Source organism: Marmota monax, unplaced genomic scaffold (assembly GCF_021218885.2).
Source record: "Marmota monax isolate L192 unplaced genomic scaffold, Marmota_monax_Labrador192_F-V1.1 WCK01_AAM20220418_F8-fsc00096, whole genome shotgun sequence".
NCBI classification, from domain to species: domain Eukaryota; kingdom Metazoa; phylum Chordata; class Mammalia; order Rodentia; family Sciuridae; genus Marmota; species Marmota monax.
In genome coordinates, this window is record NW_026695236.1 from 655358 (window position 1) to 678085 (window position 22728).

Here is a 22728-nt window from a genome sequence, read left to right on the forward strand (position 1 = left end):
ATGCATAACCTCTGTCAGATTTAATGATTCCAGAAATGCCTCCCGCATCATCGGAGAGTATCTATCCGGAACCTGGTCCATGGAAGCAGAAAACTTGATCCAGTCTCAACTAACTCAGATTGCTGTTTTGAATAGTACCCGTGTCGAACCAGTGACTTTGGGTCAATTCACCGATTGGATATCTTCTGCTTTTTCCTTCTTCAAAGAGTGGGTGGGAGTAGGCATTTTTGGTGCAATGTGTTGCTTCAGTGTTGTGCTCTGTTTGTGGCTTCTCTGTCGCCTTAAAACTCGCCATGCACAAGAAAAGGCTATGATCATACAAGCTCTTGCAGCTTTAGAAAATGGCAACTCGCCTCAAGTCTGGCTTGCGCATCTTAAGCAGTAAACCTTTGTCATGGTCGTTACACCCCAAGTTATTATAACATTGCACTGGGATCGACATGACTTTCCTTGTTATTCTCTTAGTGTTGGAAAGCCCTTGCACTCTGCCGGTCTTACTGCCATTGCACGCAGATGGGTTTCCACACTAGTACTTTTCTATCGTCTTAAAGTCCGTGCCTTTCTTTCAGGGTGCTGTCAACTTGTTTGTCGTTATAAACAGTCGCAGTTCAGCCTCAGCTATCCCCCTTCGTCCACCATCGTCACGATACAGGATGCGAGGCAAGGCACTGCACTTGAGTGATCCTTGAAAAGGACCTCAAGGAGAGCATGTCCTATTGCATGCGGGTTAGACGCGTCCACGCCCCGCCCCACGAAAAAAGGTGTCGGCTGATATGGCCTCAGATCTGGGGAAGGGCCCTCCTTGGGACTGAGCCATACTATGCAGCCACTTCTGCACAGTGGGATAGGACCTCTACTCTCGCCTGTATTGTTTTAATAAAACAGAAACGGGGGAACTGTGGTGAGCCGCTTCTGCCGTTTCTGCAGATTATGGTCGCCATTACAAGATGGCGCTGGCTCCGCTGTGGTCTGTGACAAACAACTCCTTATCTGGGAGAGTTGGCACATGATTTTTCACCACCCTGTGAGAAAGCTCCACGCGGCAGCTTTGCATTGGGGCTTGGGATGCTTTATTAAGGCTGGGAGGGGCATCAGAGAGAGAAGAAGAAGAAATATCAAGGGCCTGAATAAACTGCTGAAAGAAGATTCCTGAGTTGCGTCTTCCTTGCGGGCAAGGGGTCGCGACACCTGCAGAGGGGCAGTGCCGCTGCCTGCACCTGCAAAGTAGACAGAACTGTGACCACTGACAGAACAAGCCTAGCGGCCCGCAGAGGGACAGAGCAGCCACCCGCGCCTGCGAGGGAGACTTTGCAACTATACAAGACCAATATAAATATATAGGGGGAAAATTCAATAGCACAACAGTTTCACCAAGTAGAAAGGAATGCGAACAGTATGAAGAGACAAGGAAAGAAAGGACCACAAGCATTGCAGGTCAACTCAACGTTAGAAGAGGTAATAGCTGCAGCAAATGGAATGTCAGATAAAGAATTCAGGATATACATGCTTCAGATGATCTGGAGTCTCAAGGAAGACATCAGACAGCAAAATCAGACAATGAAAGATCACTTCAACAATGAATTACATAAACAAATCCAAGAAGCAAAAGATCAACTATACAGGGAAATAGAGGTTATAAAAAACAAACAAACAGAAATCCTAGAAATGCAGGAAGCAATAAGCCAACTTAAAAACTCAATTGAGAATACTACCAGCAGAGTAGAACACTTAGAAGACAGAACATCAGATAATGAAGATAAAGTATTTCAACTTGAAAAGAACATAGACAGCTCAGCAAGACTGTTAAGAAACCATGAGCAGAACATCCAAGAAATATGGGATAACATCAAGAGACCAAATTTAAGAGTCATTGGGATACAGGAAGGGACAGAGTTTCAAACCAAAGGAATGAGCAATCTATTCAATGAAATAATAGGAGAAAACTTCCCAGACTTGAAGAATGAGACAGAACCCCAAATCCTAGAAGCCTACAGGACGCCGAATGTGCAAAATCATAAGAGACCCACACCTAGACACATTATAATGAAGATGACCAGCATACAGAATAAGGAGAGAATTTTAAAAGCTACAAGAGAAAGGAAGCAGATCACATTTAGGGGTAAGCCAATCAGGATGACAGCTGATCTTTCAACACAGACTCTGAAAGCTAGAAGATCCTGGAATAAAATATTTCAAACACTGAAAGAAAATGGGTTCCAACCAAGAATTGTGTTTCCAGCGAAATTAAGCTTCAGGATGGAAGATGAAATTAAAACCTTCCATGATAAACAAAAGTTAAAAGAATTTGCAGCTAGAAAACCATCTTTTCAAAACATCCTTGGCAAAACATTACAGGAAGAGGAAATGGAAAATAACAATGAAAACCAACAGTGGGAGGTAGGACACTGAAGGGGGGAAAATAATCAAAGAGGAAAACAAACCATGTTTAGTAACATAAATAAACAAATATGGCTGGAAGAACAACCCATATCTCAATAATAACCCTAAATGTTAATGGCTTAAACTCACCAATCAAGAGACACAGGCTAGTAGAATGGATCACAAAACAAGACCCAACAATATGCTGCCTACAGGAGACACATTTGATAGGAAAAGACATACATAGGCTGAAGGTGAAAGGTTGGGAAAAATCATATCAGTCATATGGACTTCGGAAACAAGCAGGAGTATCCATACTGATATCAAATAAAATAGATTTCAAGCCAAAGTTAATCAAAAGGGATAAAGAGGGACACTACATACTGCTCAAGGGAACCACACACCAACAGGACATAACAATCATAAATATATATGCCCCAAACAATGGTGCAGCTATGTTCATCAAACAAACTCTTCTCAAGTTCAAGAGTCTAATAGACCACCATACAATAATCATGGGAGACTTCAACACACCTCTATCACCACTGGACAGATCTTCCAAACAAAAGTTTAATAAGGAAACTATAGAACTCAATAACACAATTAATAACCTAGACTTAATTGACATATATAGAATATACCAGCCAACATCAAGCAATTACACTTTTTTCTCAGCAGCACATGGATCCTTCTCAAAAATAGATCATATATTATGTCACAGGGCAACTCTTAGACAATATAAAGGAGTAGAGATAATACCATGCATCCTATCTGATCATAATGGAATGGAACTGAAAATCAATGATAAAAGAAGGAAGGGAAAAGAATACATCACTTGGAGAATGAACAATAGTTTACTGAATGATCAATGGGTTATAGAAGACCTTAAGGAGGAAATTAAAAAATTCTTAGAGATTAATGAAAACACAGACACAACATATCGGAATCTATGGGACACATTGAAAGCAGTTCTAAGAGGAAAATTCATTGCTTGGAGTTCATTCCTTAAAAAAAGAAAAAAACAACAAATAAATGATCTCATACTTCATCTCAAAATCCTAGAAAAAGAAGAGCAAAACAACAGCAAAAGAAGTAGAAGGCAAGAAATAATGAAAATCAGAGCTGAAATTAATGAAATCGAAACAAAAGAAACAATTGAAAAAATTGACAAAACTAAAAGTTGGTTCTTTGAAAAAATAAACAAAATCGACAGACCCTTAGCCATGCTAGCGAAGAGAAGAAGAGAGAGAACTCAAATTACTAACACACGGGATGAAAGAGGCAATATCACAACAGACACTTCAGAAATACAGAAGATAATCAAAAATTATTTTGAATCCTTATACTCCAATAAATTAGAAGATAGTGAAGGCATAGATAAATTTCTTAAGTCATATGATCTGCCCAGATTGAGTCAGGAGGATATAGAAAACCTAAACAGACCAATATCAATTGAGGAAATAGAAGAAACCATCAAAAGACTACCAACTAAGAAAAGCCCAGGACCGGATGGGTATACAGCAGAGTTTTACAAAACCTTTAAAGAGGAACTAATACCAATACTTTTCAAGCTACTTCGGGAAATAGAAAAAGAGGGAGAACTTCCAAATTCATTCTACGAGGCCAACATCACCCTGATACCTAAACCAGACAAAGACACTTCAAAGAAAGAAAACTACAGACCAATATCTCTAATGAACAGAGATGCAAAAATCCTCAATAAAATTCTGGCCACTCGGATACAAAAACTTATCAAAAAAATTGTGCACCATGATCAAGTAGGATTCATCCCTGGGATGCAAGGCTGGTTCAATATACGGAAATCAATAAATGTTATTCACCACATCAATAGACTTAAAAATAAGAATCATATGATCATCTCATTAGATGCGGAAAAAGCATTCGACAAAGTACAGCATCCCTTTATGTTCAAAACTCTAGAAAAAATAGGGATAACAGGAACATACCTCAATATTGTAAAAGCAATCTATGCTAAGCCTCAGGCTAGCATCATTCTGAATGGAGAAAAATTGAAGGCATTCCCTCTAAAATCTGGAACAAGACAGGGATGCCCTCTCTCACCACTTCTGTTCAACATAGTTTTCGAAACACTGGCCAGAGCAATTAGACAGACGAAAGAAATTAAAGGCATCAAAATAGGAAAAGAAGAACTTAAATTATCACTATTTGCAGCTGACATGATTCTATACCTAGCAGACCCAAAAGGGTCTACAAAGAAACTATTAGAGCTAATAAATGAATTCAGCAAAGTGGCAGGATATAAAATCAACATGCATAAATCAAAGGCATTCCTGTATATCAGCGACAAATCCTCTGAAATGGAAATGAGGACAACCACTCCATTCACAATATCTTCAAAAAAAAATAAAATACTTGGGAATCAACCTAACAAAAGAGGTGAAAGACGTATACAATGAAAACTACAGAACCCTAAAGAGAGAAATAGAAGAAGATCTTAGAAGATGGAAAAATATACCCTGTTCATGGATAGGCAGAACTAACATCATCAAAATGGCGATATTACCAAAAGTTCTCTATAGGTTTAATGCAATGCCAATCAAAATCCCAACGGCATTTCTTGTAGAAATAGAGAAAGCAATCATGAAATTCATATGGAAAAACAAAAGACCCAGAATAGCAAAAACAATGCTAAGCAGGAAGTGTGAATCAGGCGGTATAGCGATACCAGACTTCAAACTATACTACAGAGCAATAGTAACAAAAACAGCATGGTACTGGTACCAAAACAGGCGGGTGGACCAATGGTACAGAATAGAGGACACAGAAACCAATCCACAAAACTACAACTACCTTATATTTGATAAAGGGGCTAAAAGCATGCAATGGAGGAAGGATAGCATCTTCAACAAATGGTGCTGGGAAAACTGGAAATCCATATGCAACAAAATGAAACTGAATCCCTTTCTCTCGACATGCACAAAAGTTAATTCAAAATGGATCAAGGAGCTTGATATCAAATCAGAGACACGCCGTCTGATAGAAGAAAAAGTTGGCTACGATCTACATACGGTGGGGTCGGGCTCCAAATTCCTCAATAGGACACCCATAGCACAAAAGTTAATAACTAGAATCAACAAATGGGACTTACTCAAACTAAAAAGTTTTTTCTCAGCAAAAGATACAATAAGAGAGGTAAATAGAGAGCCTACATCCTGGGAACAAATCTTTACTCCTCACACTTCAGATAGAGCCCTAATATCCAGAGTATACAAAGAACTCAAAAAATTAGACAATAAGAGAACAAACAACCCAATCAACAAATGGGCCAAGGACCTGAACAGACACTTCTCAGAGGAGGACATACAATCAATCAACAAGTACATGAAAAAATGCTCACCATCTCTAGCAGTCAGAGAAATGCAAATCAAAACCACCCTAAGATACCATCTCACTCCAGTTAGATTGGCAGCCATTATGAAGTCAAACAACAACAAGTGCTGGCGAGGATGTGGGGAAAAGGGTACACTTGTACATTGCTGGTGGGACTGCAAATTGGTGCAGCCAATTTGGAAAGCAGTATGGAGATTTCTTGGAAAGCTGGGAATGGAGCCACCATTTGACCCAGCTATTCCCCTTCTCGGTCTATTCCCTAAAGACCTAAAAAGAGCATGCTACAGGGACACTGCTACATCGATGTTCATAGCAGCACAATTCACAATAGCTAGACTGTGGAACCAACCTAGATGCCCTTCAATGGATGAATGGATAAAAAAAAATGTGGCATTTATACACAATGGAGTATTACTCTGCATTAAAAAATGACAAAATCATAGAATTTACAGGGAAATGGATGGCATTAGAGCAGATTATGCTAAGTGAAGCTAGCCAATCCCTAAAAAACAAATGCCAAATGTCTTCTTTGATATAAGGAGAGTAACTAGGAACAGAGTAGGGTCGAAGAGCATGAGAAGAAGATTTACATTAAACAGGGATGAGAGGTGGGAGGGAAAGGGAGAGAGAAGGGAAAATGCATGGAAATGGAAGGAGACCCTCAGAGTTATACAAAAGTACATACAAGAGGAAGTGAGGGGAAGGGGAAAAATAATATAAGGGGGACAAACGAATGTCAGTAGAGGGAGCAGAGAGAGAAGAGGGGAGGGGAGGGGAGGGGGGATAGTAGAGGATAGGAAAGGCAGCAGAATACAACAGACACTAGTATGGCAATATGTAAATCAATGGATGTGTAACTGATGTGATTCTGCAATCTGTATATGGGGTAAAAATGGGAGCTCATAACCCAATGGAATCAAATTGTGAAATATGATATATCAAGAACTATGTAATGTTTTGAACAGCCAACAATAAAAAATTAAAAAAAAATAACAATAATAATAACAAATGTGATATTTAAATAAAATAACTAAGATAAAAATTCAATGACAGGGCCATTCCTTTATTTTTCTATTTATATTCTTTATTTTTTTATGGTGCTGGGAAGCAAACACAGAGCATCTGCCATGTTGGACAAGACTCTTAACACCAAGCTAACTTCTTAACCCTCACATGCCCTTTTCAATACCAATTACTGGCAGTGAACATTATGATTGATGTTAAGAGTATTCAGAATCCACACTATAAAAATGTAAATTGAGTTAAACACACATGCTTAAAGCTATTTAGAAAAATGTCACATCTCCATGAAACTGAGGATCTTTTTTTTTTTTAAGGAAGTTTTATAATTTCCTTTGACAATCAGCATTTATTTCTTATCTACATTGTCTGTAGGTTTTTGAATGAGACAACGGGGATGCAGGCTACCAAATTATAATTGTTGTTTGGTGAATTTTCATCCTCTTTGTGTTTTCTAGACAACTGAACATGAATACAAATTTTAGACATTGCGTGGTCTTTTTTTGTAGGCAACTTTGCTGAAGCAGGTATCCATGAGCATATCTAGAGGCCCCATCTCCTTTAGAGCAAATTTCTGGATCTCCAGTGCCTGACGTACATGCCTTGAATCCCACTCCCTGGATGGGCTTGTGATTGCTGATGGGACATTTTGGGTCACCACTTCCTTGATGGCAGAACAGCCCCTCTCCTCACCACTTGTATTTGTGGGACTCATTCTGCCTTGGACCAAGATGGAAAGTGTCAAGTTTCATGACTAAGTACTCAAGGTCACTCCAGGTGAACTGGGCTGCATGAAATAATAATCACAGAGACAGAGAAATGCCTTTTTCTTTGGGTACTGTGATGGCTCTTCTGACCCTACGGGTCTGTGAAAAGAAAAAGAGAAGCACATGCTGAACCCTGTTATTGGGGAGAAGACATTCAAACAAGGCAAGGGGTAGAATTACAAAGGAACAGATGAGAGTGGCTTGACCCCTCTGGGTGCTGCCTACTCCTAGGGCCCTGACGTGTTATCTGAGCCAGGAAGAAGCCTGAATCATGAGTCAGGGCACTATCCCACCAGATTATCGTGATCTGTCAGATCCCCATGGTGCATCAGGACTTAAGGGTGCATGCATTTGTAGTATCTTCCCACAGGAAAGAAAAAAATATAGGGATTATAAGGTTCAATTTTATACATGAGAAAAAATATGATGGGGATGCTGATGACTAGGCAAGCAATAGTGTTTTGTACAGATTTTGAAACTTCTCTGTGCCTCAGTTTCTGTGTGCATTATATTCAACATAAAGTTTATTCTTCTTTAGACATATAATTATCATTATATCATAAATTACATCATTTTTCTTAGTTCTTTGTCTTTTCTGGGTAGCAAAACAAAATTGTTTTGATTTTTGTACCTTAAAAAATTGAAAAAAAAAATTAAAAAACAGAGAAAAAAATGGGCTCAGACCTCTTGCAAGCCTTCCAGAGAGAACTCACCTGCTCCATCTGCCTGAACTACCAGTCTCTCAAGTCACTGGGATTACAGATGTGAGCATGTGACCTAGGGGTTTGTTTCTCACAGATACTCAGTGTAGAGTAAAGCCTTTTATGGGATCTGTTAGAGCAGAGACCAATCTGCCTTAAACAGGTGCAAATTTTTAAAGAATAGGACAGTGTTTTCTTCTCACCTGTTTCTCTAAATACAGGAGATAATCAAACAAAAGATTTTCAACAACGGGAATTTTATCTGTGTATGCAAAAAAGTGTGATTTGTTGCCATGTGCCATCCAGTAGGAAAGATGAAAAACACAAGGGCCTTGAAATGGCTTGGTGTTTTCCAGAGCATGGTGTTTTCCAACCTATTGGTTCAAACTTGGCACACAAAGCTGCAAGATGATTCTGGGTATTCAGGATATACAATGACAGGAATTTAATTTATTTAGAAGAAAAAAATAAATGACAGGCAGAAAAAATAAATACACAAGAGTTTATGTTCAGTGGAATAAGGTAATCTTTTTTGTTTTTATTCCAGGGATTTAACCCAGGAACTCTTAAACACTGGACCACAGCTCCTGTCCTTTCTTATTTTGGGACAGGATCTCACTAAGTTGCTGAGGTCTTACTACTTTGCTGAGGCAGGCTTTGAACTTTGATCCTCTTACCTTTGCTTCTGGAATAGCTGGGATTACAGGTGTGGCCCACTGTACCCAGCTGAAAGTAAGGTAATCTTTAATCAGGGATGTGAAGGTCCTTTGAGTTGAAACCAGGAGAGTGTATAGTTCAAGAGTAAGTAAACTCTGCTTTTCACCCTTGGTGAAGTGGCGAGTATTTCCTTGCCAGTTAGTTACATTAATGATGAAAGATTCTCCGTGATGTTTATTCATTTGCTTTTCTTTGGCAAAATTATACTTTTTCATAGAAATAAGATCAAAAATTGATGTGGAGAATATGACACGTTTTGAGTTCTTTTTTTCAAATTTGTTCTAATTAATTATCCATGACAGCAGAATGCATTTCAATTCATATACATAAATGCAGTACAATTTTCATTTCTCTGGTTGTAAACAATGTATGCATTGGGATCTAACAAAGCAGATGAAATGGTAAAAGAGTGAGTTATGAATGGAAGAAGATCATTGATGATACAATGTGGAGAAAGTCATAATATGAAGGATAAACTGAAAAACAGATAGTCAAGATACTGAGTTGGCAAACATAGTATGTAAAAGAAAAGGGTATGTAGCAAAATTAAACAAAGGAATGATAAAAGCATGAATGGTGTGCTTGCCCTGAGCCCTCAATGTTACCAGCAGTATCCAGTTTATTGCCCCAACTATTACTGAGGATACTGTGAACTTGGAGGGAACAGCTTCCCATTGCTTTGCTGTCATGTTCACTTTGATTCATTACTAGTGACCAATGATTCAGGATTACGTGTCAATGTCATTGTATGACAGAAACTGTACTACTTTCAAATCAGAAAATGTTATTTTGCCTTCCATCTAAACTACTGGTTGTTCATGTAACTGGGATCCAATTTCTTCATTTCTCTCTCTCTCTCTCTCTCTCTCTCTCTCTCTCTCTCTCTCTCTCTCTTATAAAGATATCTTTGGTTTTAGTTGGGAGTTTAATTTCAGCATTTCCTTAATTGATAAATTGATAATTTTTGAAAAAGAGAAAGAAAATTTAGAGAGAAGTGGAACTGTAGGGAAATGTAATATGAAAAAGAGATCAATGATAATTATTTTCTTCAATTATTATTATCATAATTTTTTGTACCAGGAATTGAACCCAGAGACAGTTAACCACTGATCTACATTCCCAGCCTTTTTTTATTTTTATTTTTTATTTTTATACTGAGTCATGCTAAATTGCTTGGGCTGACTTTGAAATTGCAATTCTCCTGCTTCAGCCTCCTTAGCATCTGGGATTACAGGCACACACCACTGCTGCCAGCTCCTTCAATTTAATCTTGAAGAAATATCAATTGTTCACTCATGTGTTCCCTTACCCCCATCCACCTGGATATTCTTCATATTCTTCCTGCATCTCTAATCCATTTCTAAAGGTATTTGGGAAACCCCCATAAGTAACTTTACATTACTGTAATCCTATTAAGAAAAAAAATATCTACTTCCAGTGATGCATGCCTGTAATCTTATTGACTCAAGGCTGAGACAGGAGGATCACAGCTTTTGAGGACAGCCTTGGCAATTTAGAGAGGTCCTCAGCAATTTTGTGAGACCCTATTTCAGAAAGAAAAATACAAACATCTGGGGATATAGCTCAGGGGTAAAATGTCCCTGGGTATAATCCCCAGTACCAAAAAAAAAAAAAAAATCAAACAAACAAAATAATTGAAAGAAGGCAGTTGGCAAATGGTTAGAAGAGGATTATAAAGAAGAATTCTTGTTGTTTTTATAGGCCTGTTCTTTGAAGATCCACTTTGTTTTTAGAGACCTGGAATAGTTCAGTACTTTAATGAAGTTTTTCCTTGTTTTATGGTACTGGGGAATGAACCCCGTATGGTTACCCCTGAGCTACATCCCCAGTCTTTAATATTTTGTATTTTGTGATAATCTCTCCCTAAATTGCTGATGCTGGCCTCACACTTGTGATCCTCCTGTCTCAGCCTCCTAAGTTGATGGGATTACAAGTGTGACTTACCTGGCCCAGCCAGGGAAGATTCCTCTATGGAGTGAAGGGAAAATCAGTAGAAATTCAGAGGAATCTGACATAATTTCTGATATATCTTTACTGACATCCTTGGAAAGTCAAGTAAGTACAAACTCTAAAGGCCATTACTTTCCCCAACATCCTTTTCTTCAATACTTATTGTAATTCTACATACTATGTATCAACAAATTGTTTTTTCCTAGAATATGTGTTGCTGAGTAGTACGTAAATAATGTTTATTATTTTCCTTTGACAATTATGTATGCTTATTTCATGTAAGCAAAGCTTGTACTGATGATTTTATATTGTAAGCAAATCTACTGACTATCTATGTGTTACCGTCTTATCTGTTTATCTAGATTTGAAGAACCAGGTCACATGACTAAACTTTTTTTAAGACCTTATAAATGTCTTATGTTAATATTTTTTCTCAATCACAGCAGAACTATTTTAAATGGAATAATATGTCTTTTTTTAGGGATCATTTGTAGATGTCTGAACTATTTGTGTTTGTTATACTATGGTGTTTTCCATTGGTATCTAATGAGTAGAGATCAGAGATTATGGTGAACATGCCAAAAGTTATTGGACAGCCCCCTCAACAAAGAATGGTATCTAGATCTGCTGTTGAAAAGTTGTAAACTAATGAATCTTAACATAGGTTAATAATAATACTTAAATTAAAAAGCTGGAGATGTAGCTCAGTAATGGAGCAATGGTCCTATATGCATAATGTCCTGAGTATTTTCCCCAGCCCTTTAATTAATAATAATAATAATATATATATATATATATATATATATTATAATAATATATATATATTATAATATATTATAATATTATATATTATATATATTATATATTATATATATTATAATATTATATATATTATAATAATATATATATGTATGTATATATATATATATATATATATATATATATATATAGTAAATAATATTTAGTCAGCAATTGGAGAAAACAGGCAATTAGTAGAAGTCATACACAAATTTCAAACTAGTGTTAAAAGCCAAATTACATCAATTTAATTTAGTAACCTAATACTTCATTCCATAAAACTTACAATAAGTATTCTAAAGGTTTGAGCAGAGGAGTTTGGTATTTTGGATAGAAAAAGGACAAAGAAAGCAGAAATAAAAAGCATATGGATTTATTTGAATTTATCTACCTTGTAAGATGGGGACAGAGAGATGGAGTGATAGAAAAACTATTGTTTAATATTCAATTACTTTAAGATTACATGATTTTGTTGTAAGGATTAAGACAGAGAAAGTTTCATTATCATTCCAATGAAATTGGCCTGTGTAGGAAATTTGGCCTTTTTCTCATAATCTTTTTAAGAAGGGTAGATGGGACCAAGGATTGAGCATGGTGATACTTAATCACTGAGCCACATCCCTATTCTTTGTAGTATTTATTTTGAGACAGGGTCTGAAGAGGTTGCTTAGGGCCTCACTAAATTGCTGAAGCTGCCCTTGATCTTGCAGTCCTTCTGCCTGAGCCTCCAGAGGCACTGGCTTACAGGCTTATGTCATGAAGCCCAGTTCCTTTAATCCTTATTTCTACCAAAATTAGATTAGGCAGTTTAGTCTCACCTTCATGAGACTCCATTTTGTTTTTGATTTGCTCTGTTGGAGAGCTAATCCAGGGAGTGACACTTTCCAGCACTGAGCTACTTACCTAGGCCCTCCATTCTCACTTTTATCCTGGTGTCTGGGGTCTTAGTACACAAGATTAGTCCAGAAAATGTTGGCCTTTTATAATTGCTGTTTAATACTTTGAGTGGGAATAAAATGCTTGTGGTCTAAGATTTATATGATCTTCCCTGAAATCACTCTAAATGATATTCTCTCTCTCTCTCTCTGTCTCTCTCTCTCTCTCTCTCTCTCTCTCTCTATATATATATATATATATATATATATATATATATGTAATGATACTTTAACTTGTGATCATTGCTACTATGATTTTACACGGATTGTCAAATTGTAAATATGTTCTAAAAATTGTAAATAATGATTTTAAATGTATTAGCTAATTTTTTTATTGCTTATTTGTTGCAAATTTCTTGGTACTGAGAAGCAAGTCTACCTCATTAAAGCTGTAGTCAAGTCTTATCAGGAAACAAGACATTAGATATGCAAGTGTAGGGATTAGGTGTTTTTTTTTAATATAAAAATAGTGGAAAGCTAAGAGAATACATATAACAAATATAAATTTAAATCAGAGTAAGTATTTGAAGATAGACATAAAAGATGGTTAAGGCATGGTGGGTGGGGATTTCAAAGTGGGCATGTCTTCAAGAGTCAGAAAAAAAATTGAAAGGGTGGGAAAAAGTACCAGAACATTTTAGGTTTTGTACATCTCAAAAATTCTTTCTTTTCCAAATTCCTTTTTTAACTGACATAATATTTCTACATTTTCATGGGTAGAGTATTTTAATTTGAGGTATGTATATGATGTGTGATTTAAATCCTGTCAAATATAAGCATTTCTCTGTGTTGGCAACATTCAAATTCCTTATAGTTATTATAAAATATATAATTAATATTCAGTACATTTTCTTACATGTTTTCTATTCTTTCAATTCACAATAGCTAAACTGTGAAACCAACCTAGACACACTTCAGTAAATGAATGTAAAAAGAAAATGTCGTATATATACACAATGGAATGTTACTCAGCAATAAAAGAGAATAAGATTATGACATTTGCAGGTAAATGGTTGGAGTTGGAGAATAAGTGAAGTAAGCCAATCAAAAAAAATGACAAATGTTTTCTTTGACATAAGGAGGCTGATTCATAGTGGGGCTTTGGAGGGGAGCATGGAAGAATTATATGAACTCTGGATAGGGCAAATGGGTAGCAGGGAAAGGGAGGGGTCATGCAGATATAAAAAAAATGGTGGAAGGAGTTGGACATCCTTACCCTAACTACATGTATGAAGACATGAATGGTGTGAATACAGTTTGTATATAACCAGATATGAAAATTTTTGCTCTATATGTTTAATATTATAATGTATTCTGATGTCATAACAAATTAGAATAAAAAGTAAAAAGAAACAACAAAAAAATGTGCATTCCTCAGCTATATCCTATACTTTTATTTTTCTTCCTATCTTCAAACTAAGAACTGGGTATTTTTTACCTAAGAGAAGTTATGTTATATGTACAGTTCAATTGTATGTCTTAGTAATAAATTAAAACCCTATTTTACCAACTCACAGTGCATTTTTAAATTGAGAAAAATATCTATTGTAAGCAAAAATAACTGAAATGGAAGCAGACATCATGGGCAGTGATTCTGTTTATTATTTTGTGTAGTCAATCAGTCAGGCATTGGAGGTGCACATTTTGAGGGTGGAAAATGGACTCTGGGAACAAGAGGAGTCTATGTTTTATAGATTACAATGAAGGTGACTTGATCATTGGAAACTTAAACAGAACCTCTCAGTTTGGGCAGTCAGAAAAACACTTATAAAAGTCTGAAATCCATTGTTACCAGGATGAGATGAAAATTTAGAGCCTGGAGCTCACTATTTCATATTTTCCTCTGCAACTCATTGTTATCCAGAGCTCACTGACTGCTCTCTCCCTCCAGGACCCATCCTCATTGGGAAAGGGTGAAAGTCCAGAGCCCAGGCTCAGTATTTTACTCCTTCCTTCAGGATCCATTGTCCTCTTTTTTCCTTGGGTGTTGTTATTTTTCATATCCTTAATCTATCAAAATACATTTTCACTGGGAAACATAAACAAATGGATCTATGCAAGGTAAACATTAAGTTTGGCAGGTGTCAGTGTAGGACATTCTATAACAAACATATTTGCCCTTATTCCCTCAGAGTTGCTTAACTTTCAATTTAAGATATTTAAATGTCATGAATTTAAAAAATCTTTTTGAGATTTTATGATGTCAACATTTGTTTTTCTTTCCACATAATCCTCAACCAAGCCCTAGCACTTAAAATTCTCTGACTAGTCATTGGGATCTTAATTCAAGCATCTGGAACACCTGTGGTGGAAGAGTTTGCTGTTAACACAGGCAGCAATTGGATTTGTTAGATGGTTTGGCTGTCCACACACAGCAATTGGATTTGTCAGATGGTTCACAGCTTTCTCAAGTTTGCCTTGATCTAGTAACTCTTTACTAAGCTCTATTTCTTCAAAGAACAGTTTCAGCTTTTTAAAGATCCTGTAACTTGGAAAACCCCCTCTCTCCTTGGTAAACTTCTGCTTTTCTCTTCCTTCCCAAGTGTGCTCTTGAAGTTGTGTTTCCTAAACCTCTTGCCATTGAAGTAAATGCAGTAGTGGATGATGAGCTCTGCATTATCCTACAGCCTAGGTGCAGCTTGGGCTCACCTTTTTCCCTAGTGGCTTAGAGTGCTGCTGCCCTGCCCATGGAGAAGCAGTTGGAGGTGCCTAGAGAAAGTAGAATTTTAATAAATTTTCAAGTAAATTTGACATATTGATTGTTTTTTGTTCATCAGACTTTGCTCTGCTTTAAATACCATAAATGCCATTTTCCTGACTTGGCCTTCTTTGTCTCCCCTGCTTCTTTTTCTTTCATGTGGATGTGTGTATTTTCTTAGTCCTGAAGTCACCATACCTGGTGCTTTGATCTATCATTATTATATTAAGACAAAAATTGTTCTCTAGATGTGTCAAAAACTCAAAATTCATCCTATTTCTAAACACTTGTAATTTTTTGTACATGTTGTATTCTTCCTGTTAACTAAGTACCCAACAGCCTACATCCTTCCCCTTCTTAATCAGTATGTACCCCTTGCTTCTCAATTGATACACAATCTTAAATGAGAGGCCAAGGAAGAGTGTCAGAGTACTGTGGCAATAGAATAACTTCCTGGAGATTGTGCTGATGTGCATGGACTTCAAAAACTTCACTGCCAGTCACTGGCCTGCTGCACTCTCCAGAAGCCACTGATGACTGAAGAACTCTAGCACTCAGCAACCAGCTTGTGATCTTGGCTACCTCTTCAGTTTTGCCATCAAGGAATACTGGCCAGTACCATAAGCAAGATTGCTCCTGAAGCTATTGGGGCATCCTACACAATTACATTTACAAAGCATTCCCCAAACTTGGAAAATGCCTGACTTAGCCACAACATAAAAACAAAACAAATATTAGGTTCTGAACATGTATCAGTACATGCATTTATTCTGTAAATATATCATTCTATATTGTAGAGAGGGATAGATGGGGCTCATTTACCCACAACACCCAAATAGAAAGTCACATGTAGGAAAATAAGTATACATACATTTCCTCTAATGCTCAGGTTATTTTTAATGATGTTTTCTCAGGAGAAATTTTCTACAATCATGAAAGGGAATCATGAAATTTTCCACTTCAATTCAGTGATGTTTTCCCTATTGTCTCCTCAAGGAGTAAGATATAGACCTTGTACTGGAGTCATTACCTAATTGAACATATTTACACAAATTTTTTTAACTTTTTCATTAGCCCATGGACATCAACCTGAAAATGACAACACATAAAGAGGAAATAGTTAGCCTTGTAGTAAATTCATACATGTCAACAATGCTATTTTTCTGATAAATGTCATTAGAGGCACGGGTCACATAGCCTGGCTGCATATCAGTTTGCTGAGTGCAACAACTTGAGACATGAGAAGCAATATGGCGTAAAGGTGGTCAGCTGCCATGTATGTCACCTCCCAAAAGAATGGGAAAAATAATACATTTACATCTTGAAGGTTAATACTATGATGAAAACAAAATATATATATATATATATATATATATATATATATATATATATATATATATATATATATATACACATTCTTCTCTGAGTATGTCATGGTTTACATGAGACAGGGAGAGAAATTATTGAATCAAGATTTTATACTTGCTAAAAGCTGTCTAGTGAATTCTTCTTATTTCCTAGAACTAGAATTGCTGGGCTAGGGCCAAGTAGATTTTAAGGGTTTTAAGGAATTGGCATTTTTGTTTGTTTGTTTGTTTGTTTTAAATCCCCCAAATCATACAAACACATCTAATAGTATATGAACGTACTCACTTCATATTGTCATAATATTGGAGGCTATCAATTTTTAAAAATCTCTAATTTCATAGTTTAATAATGGTAATTTGCTTTCTAGAGAAATTGAATGTCTTATAATAATGTACTTAAAGCCTATGATTTTTAGTAAGTGAATGTTCTAAAATTATTCAAATATTGTATTAAATACATAAATATATAATATTTATTTATTGGTTAAATAAATGTATAGTTGACCCAATAGCATTTACAAAATATTGCCTTATTTAAAATTAATTATAACTGCACACACCTAAATAACTTTTTATGTGATTTTATGGGGGATGTGCATCTTATTAAAATAGTTTTTCTTTTTTTTTGAGTGGTTTATTCTTTTGTAATTTTTTTTATTACTAAAAAATCATAACATATAAAAAAGAAAACAACAAAAGGATAAAAAAATCACAAGAATTATTATTGTGATAAACTCATCAGGCTCCTGCTTCAGCCTCCCTAAAGCCACTGGAATTACAGGTATATGCCACCATGCCATGAGAGACTATGTTATTTTAAGTATTGGTGGATTTACATCTTTTTCAATGTCAATGATAATTTGTCAAAGTAACAAAAAATTAATTAATTACTTTTAGTTTTTTTTTTTTTCCTTTTAGTCTTCCAGAGGTTCTTCTGTACATTGCTGTTGCTATGTCCATTCCTATCCAAGATTACATCAAATCCACACTCTAAGTCAGATTTATGTATTGATTTGTAAAGATAACAATGTATTTAAGCAGTGACTTAATTTACTCTTTTATCCTTTATATCCTGTTGTTGGATAGTTTGGTGAATTACTTGCCTGAATTCAGATGTAGTTCAACATTATTTTTTCAAATTATAATTTGTTTCCATCAAGAGATCCTTTTGAGTCATTTGAGTTTGATCAAATTGTGGTTTTAACCAAATCATCTGAAATTTTAGAAAATATATTACTCATTTCTGTTTTCCCAAGCTCAGAGTTAATTGATCCAAAATGACAGGCATTTGACCTACACTAGAACTCATTTTTCTAAAGCCTCCAGAATTAGTCACATTTTGAGCTCAAATGCCACATTAGCTCAAGAGTTTATAGAAATTGATCAGGGCTGACACAATTTAAACAGCTACCCCAAAGATAAAGACAATATCAAATCCTAGGCCATAGTGAAGAGAAGGCAGAAATTATCAAGGAAGAAAAGGATGCATATTCACGTATAATGTTCAAACATGGTCATAGGTGGGGCATAAAATGGGAGTCAAATGTGGGACCCCTGAAACAAAGGGGAATAGCCATTTGGGTGTGCCCTTTATAAAAGTCAATTACAAGATTAAATCTCTACTATAGGCTATTTTTAGTGAGTTATTTATGGAAATCAGGAAACAATCTAGTCAATGTTCAAAGGCACACCATTCCTGGGCATTTCCAAATGTGATGATCTAATCAGGGTGGGGCTGCAAGCATCTTGATAAGGCTTCCTTAAAATAAAAGTCTAACTGTTAGGAGGCATTGAGGGTCTGCTGAACTGTGGAGAACTGAATGTTTCAGCTATTCTTCAGAGAGCCCAGAGAACACAGAATCAGTTACTGGATTTGTTGTCTCTTCCTGTAAGTTTGTTGATATTGATTATAGAGTCTACAGGTGAGTACAGAATTCTTCAGACATGAACTCATATTGTTTAAACTGAAAGGTTCAAAAGAAAACAAAATGAGATTTTTTTTTTTCTTTTTGGGTACTAGGGATTGAATTTAGGGGCACTCGACCACTGAGCCACATCCCCTGTCCTGTTTTGTGTTTTATTTAGAGACAGGGTCTCACTGAGTTGCTTAGTGCCTCTCTTTGGCTGAGTTTAGCTTTGGACTCACCAGTCTCCTGCTTCAGCCTCCTGAAAGCCACTGGGAATACAGGTATATGTCACCATGCCAGGAAAGACAATGTTATTTTAACTCTCAGTGGACTTACATCTTTTTCAATGTCAATGACAATCTGTCAAAGTAACAAAAAACATTAATTAAATACTTTTAGTTTTTTTTCCTAAGATACAGAACATAATTTCTATTATTGCTTTGAATTTTATAGGCTTAATAGAGGTTTTGAAGTTTATGGTGTCATGTGTAGAAATGGCCTAAATTTATGAAGAGAATGCTCTTCAAAAAACATGTTATAGAAGGAAAAAATTACTTCAGAAACTTCAGTTTGTAGTCTTGTTCTTTAATAGTGATCTTAACCATCTAAAACTCGGGGATGGTAGAGAAAGGTGACAATGAGTAACACAAGGAAGTGTCAAAGTGAGGATTTCTGAATTCTCTCTGATCTACATATCAGGAGATGATTAACTTTACCTTGCTAAAAAAATTGCTAGTGTCTCCTTCGTTAAATGCCTTGTACCACATGCAGATATATATTGTAGTTGAACACAATCCTTTTAATTTGTTTATTTTTATGTGGTCTGAGGATTGAACCTAGGGACTCACATGTGCTAGGTGAGCACTCTACCGCTGAGCCCCAGCTCCAGCCCTAGGTTTTATCCTGTTTTCCAGAGTGATAACAGCTCTTTTTTCATTTTTTAACTTTACTATACTTTATCATTCTTCAATCTTCTACTAAAAGTTTTTATTTCTGCTTCTTTTAAAAATCTATTATCCCTTTTATTCTCTGAATGTTTCTTTTAGGAATTTCTTGCAATTTTTAATACATCTAAATTTTGCCATCTTCATCACTTTGGCACATTATATATTCTCTTTCATTTACTTGATTTCTTCATCTATGCAGTGAGGAATAATAGCGAACATACCTGTTAGAGCCATAAAGATAAAAATGGGAAAATGAGTGTAAAGACCTGGGGAGGGAGCCTGGGAAATGAAAGTGCCCCATGGGAACAAGAGCACATTTCTGTGGCTCCACACATATCCTAACACTGCAGGAAAATGGAAGAAAAACAGTTCTTCCTCATTGGAATTGCAATCCATACACATCACATTTTGAAAGTAAATTATATTTAATTTATAGTTTTTTCTTACATTATATATGTTTTTCTTAGATTATATATGTTATTTATTTTAGTCATAAAAAGTTTGAAAACGTTAGGGTGTAAGACATAACTTTTCTTCTAAGACTTTTGAGTTAGGTTATCCCCCACAATAACAGATATATTTATTTATTTATCTTTTCCCTTTTTGTTTTTTTTTTCTTTTTTTTTTTCTTTTAGAGAGAGAGAGAGAGAGAGAGAGAATGAATTATTTAAATATTTATTTTTTTATTTTTTGGCAGAGATAACATCTTGGTTTGTATATGGTGCTGAGGATGGAACCTGGGCCTCATGCATGCCAGGTGAGTGCGCTACCACTTGAGCCACATACCCAGCCCCACCTTATTGTTTTTATTATGTGAGAAAAACTTCTTTCTCAATTATTGCCTCTATCACTTTATTGTTTCATTTTTCTTTCCTAAAAAAATTGAAAAGGTTGTGTATTTTTTAAAATTAAAAGTTCAGTGACTTTGAAGTTTATTCTCTCTTCTCAGAGAGATCCCTATATTTTAATACTTTTTATTTTTCATTCATCATTTTTAAATCTTCTCTTATGAAGAATTATTTTTTAACTTATTTTTTGGAGATGGTGAGCCACACCTGCACCCATTTTTATTTTTTATTTAGAGACAGGTCTCACTAAGTTGCTTATGACGACACTAAATTGTGAAGGCTGGTCTTGAACTTGTGATCCTTCTGCCTCAGCCTTGCAAATTGCTGGTATTACAGACATGTGCCACAGCATCCAGTTTGTTTAATCTTCTTTACATCAGGCATGGTGGTGCACACCTGTAATTCCAGTGAGTTGGGTATCTGAGGTAGGAGGATTGCTGTTCAAGTCAGCCTTGGCAACTTAGTGAGATCTGGTCTCAAAAAATAAATAAACAAATAAATAATAAAATAAACAAAAGACCTGGATATGTGCTCAACGTGAGAAAGCTTGCATAGCATGCGTGAGACCCTATATTCAGTCTTTTTTTTTTAATTTTTATTATTTGTTGTTCAAAACATTACATAGATCTTGACATGTCAGATTTCATAAATTTGATTTAAGTGGGTTATTAACTCCCATTTATACCCCATATACAGATTGCAGAATCACATCGGTTACACATCCATTTTTTTACATACTGCCATACTAGTGTCTGTTGTGTTCTGTTGCCTTTCCTATCCTCTACTAACCTCCCTCCCCTCTCCTCCCCTCCCATCTTCTCTCTCTACCCCATCTACTGTAATTCATTTCTCCCCCTTGTTTTTTTTTTCCTTTTCCCCTCACTTCCTCTTATATGTAATTTTGTATAACAATAAAGGTCGCTTCCATTTCCATGCAATTTCCCTTCTCTCTCCCTTTCGCTCCCACCTCTCATCCCTGTTTAATGTTAATCTTCTTCTCATGCTCTTCCTCACTGCTCTGTTCTTAGTTGTTCTCCTTATATCAAAGAAGATATTTGACATTTGTATTTAGGGATTGGCTAGCTTCACTTAGCATAATCTGCTCTAATGCCATCCATTTCCCTGCAAATTCCATGATTTTGTCACTTTTTAGTGCAGAGTAATACTCCATTGTGTATAAATGCCACATTTTTTTTTATCCATTCATCTACTGAAGGGCATCTAGGTTGGTTCCACAGTCTAGCTATTGTGAATTGTGCTGCTATGAACATCAATGTAGCAGTATCCCTATAGTATGCTCTTTCAGGGAATAGTCCAAGAAGGGGAATAGCTGGGTCAAATGGTGGTTCCATTCCTAGCTTTCCCAGGAATCTCCATACTGCTTTCCAAATTGGCTGCACCAATTTGCAGTCCCACCAGCAATGTACAAGTGTACCATTTTCCCCACATCCTTGCCAGCACTTGTTGTTTTTTGACTTCATAATGACTGCCAATCTTACTGGAGTGAGATGGTATCTTAGGGTGGTTTTGATTTGCATTTCTCTGACTGCTAGAGATGGTGAGCATTTTTTTCATGTACTTGTTGGTTGATTGTATGTCCTCCTCTGAGAAGTGTCTGTTCAGGTCCTTGGCCCATTTGTTTATTGGGTTATTCGTTTTCTTATTGTTTAATTTTTTGAGTTCTTTGTATACTCTGGATATTAGGGCTCTATCTGAAGTGTGAGGAGCAAAGATTTGTTCCCAGGATGTAGGCTCCCTATTTACCTCTCTTATTGTTTCTTTTGCTGAGAAAAAATTTTTAGTTTGAGTAAGTCCCATTTGTTGATTCTAGTTATTAACTTTTGTGCTTTGGGTGTCCTATTGAGGAATTTGGAGCCTGACCCCACAGTATGGAGATCATAGCCAACTTTTTCTTCTATCAGACGGCGTGTCTCTGATTTGATATCAAGCTCCTTGATCCATTTTGAATTAACTTTTGTGCATGTCGAGAGAAAGGGATTCAGTTTCATTTTGTTGCATATGGATTTCCAGTTTTCCCAACACCATTTGTTGAAGATGCTATCCTTCCTCCATTTCATGCTTTTAGCCCCTTTATCAAATATAAGATAGTTGTAGTTTTGTGGATTGGTTTCTGTGTCCTCTATTCTGTACCATTGGTCCACCCACCTGTTTTGGTACCAGTACCATGCTGTTTTTGTTACTATTGCTCTGTAGTATAGTTTGAGGTCTGGTATCCCTATACCACCTGATTCACACTTCCTGCTTAGAGTTGTTTTTGCTATTCTGGGTCTTTTATTTTTC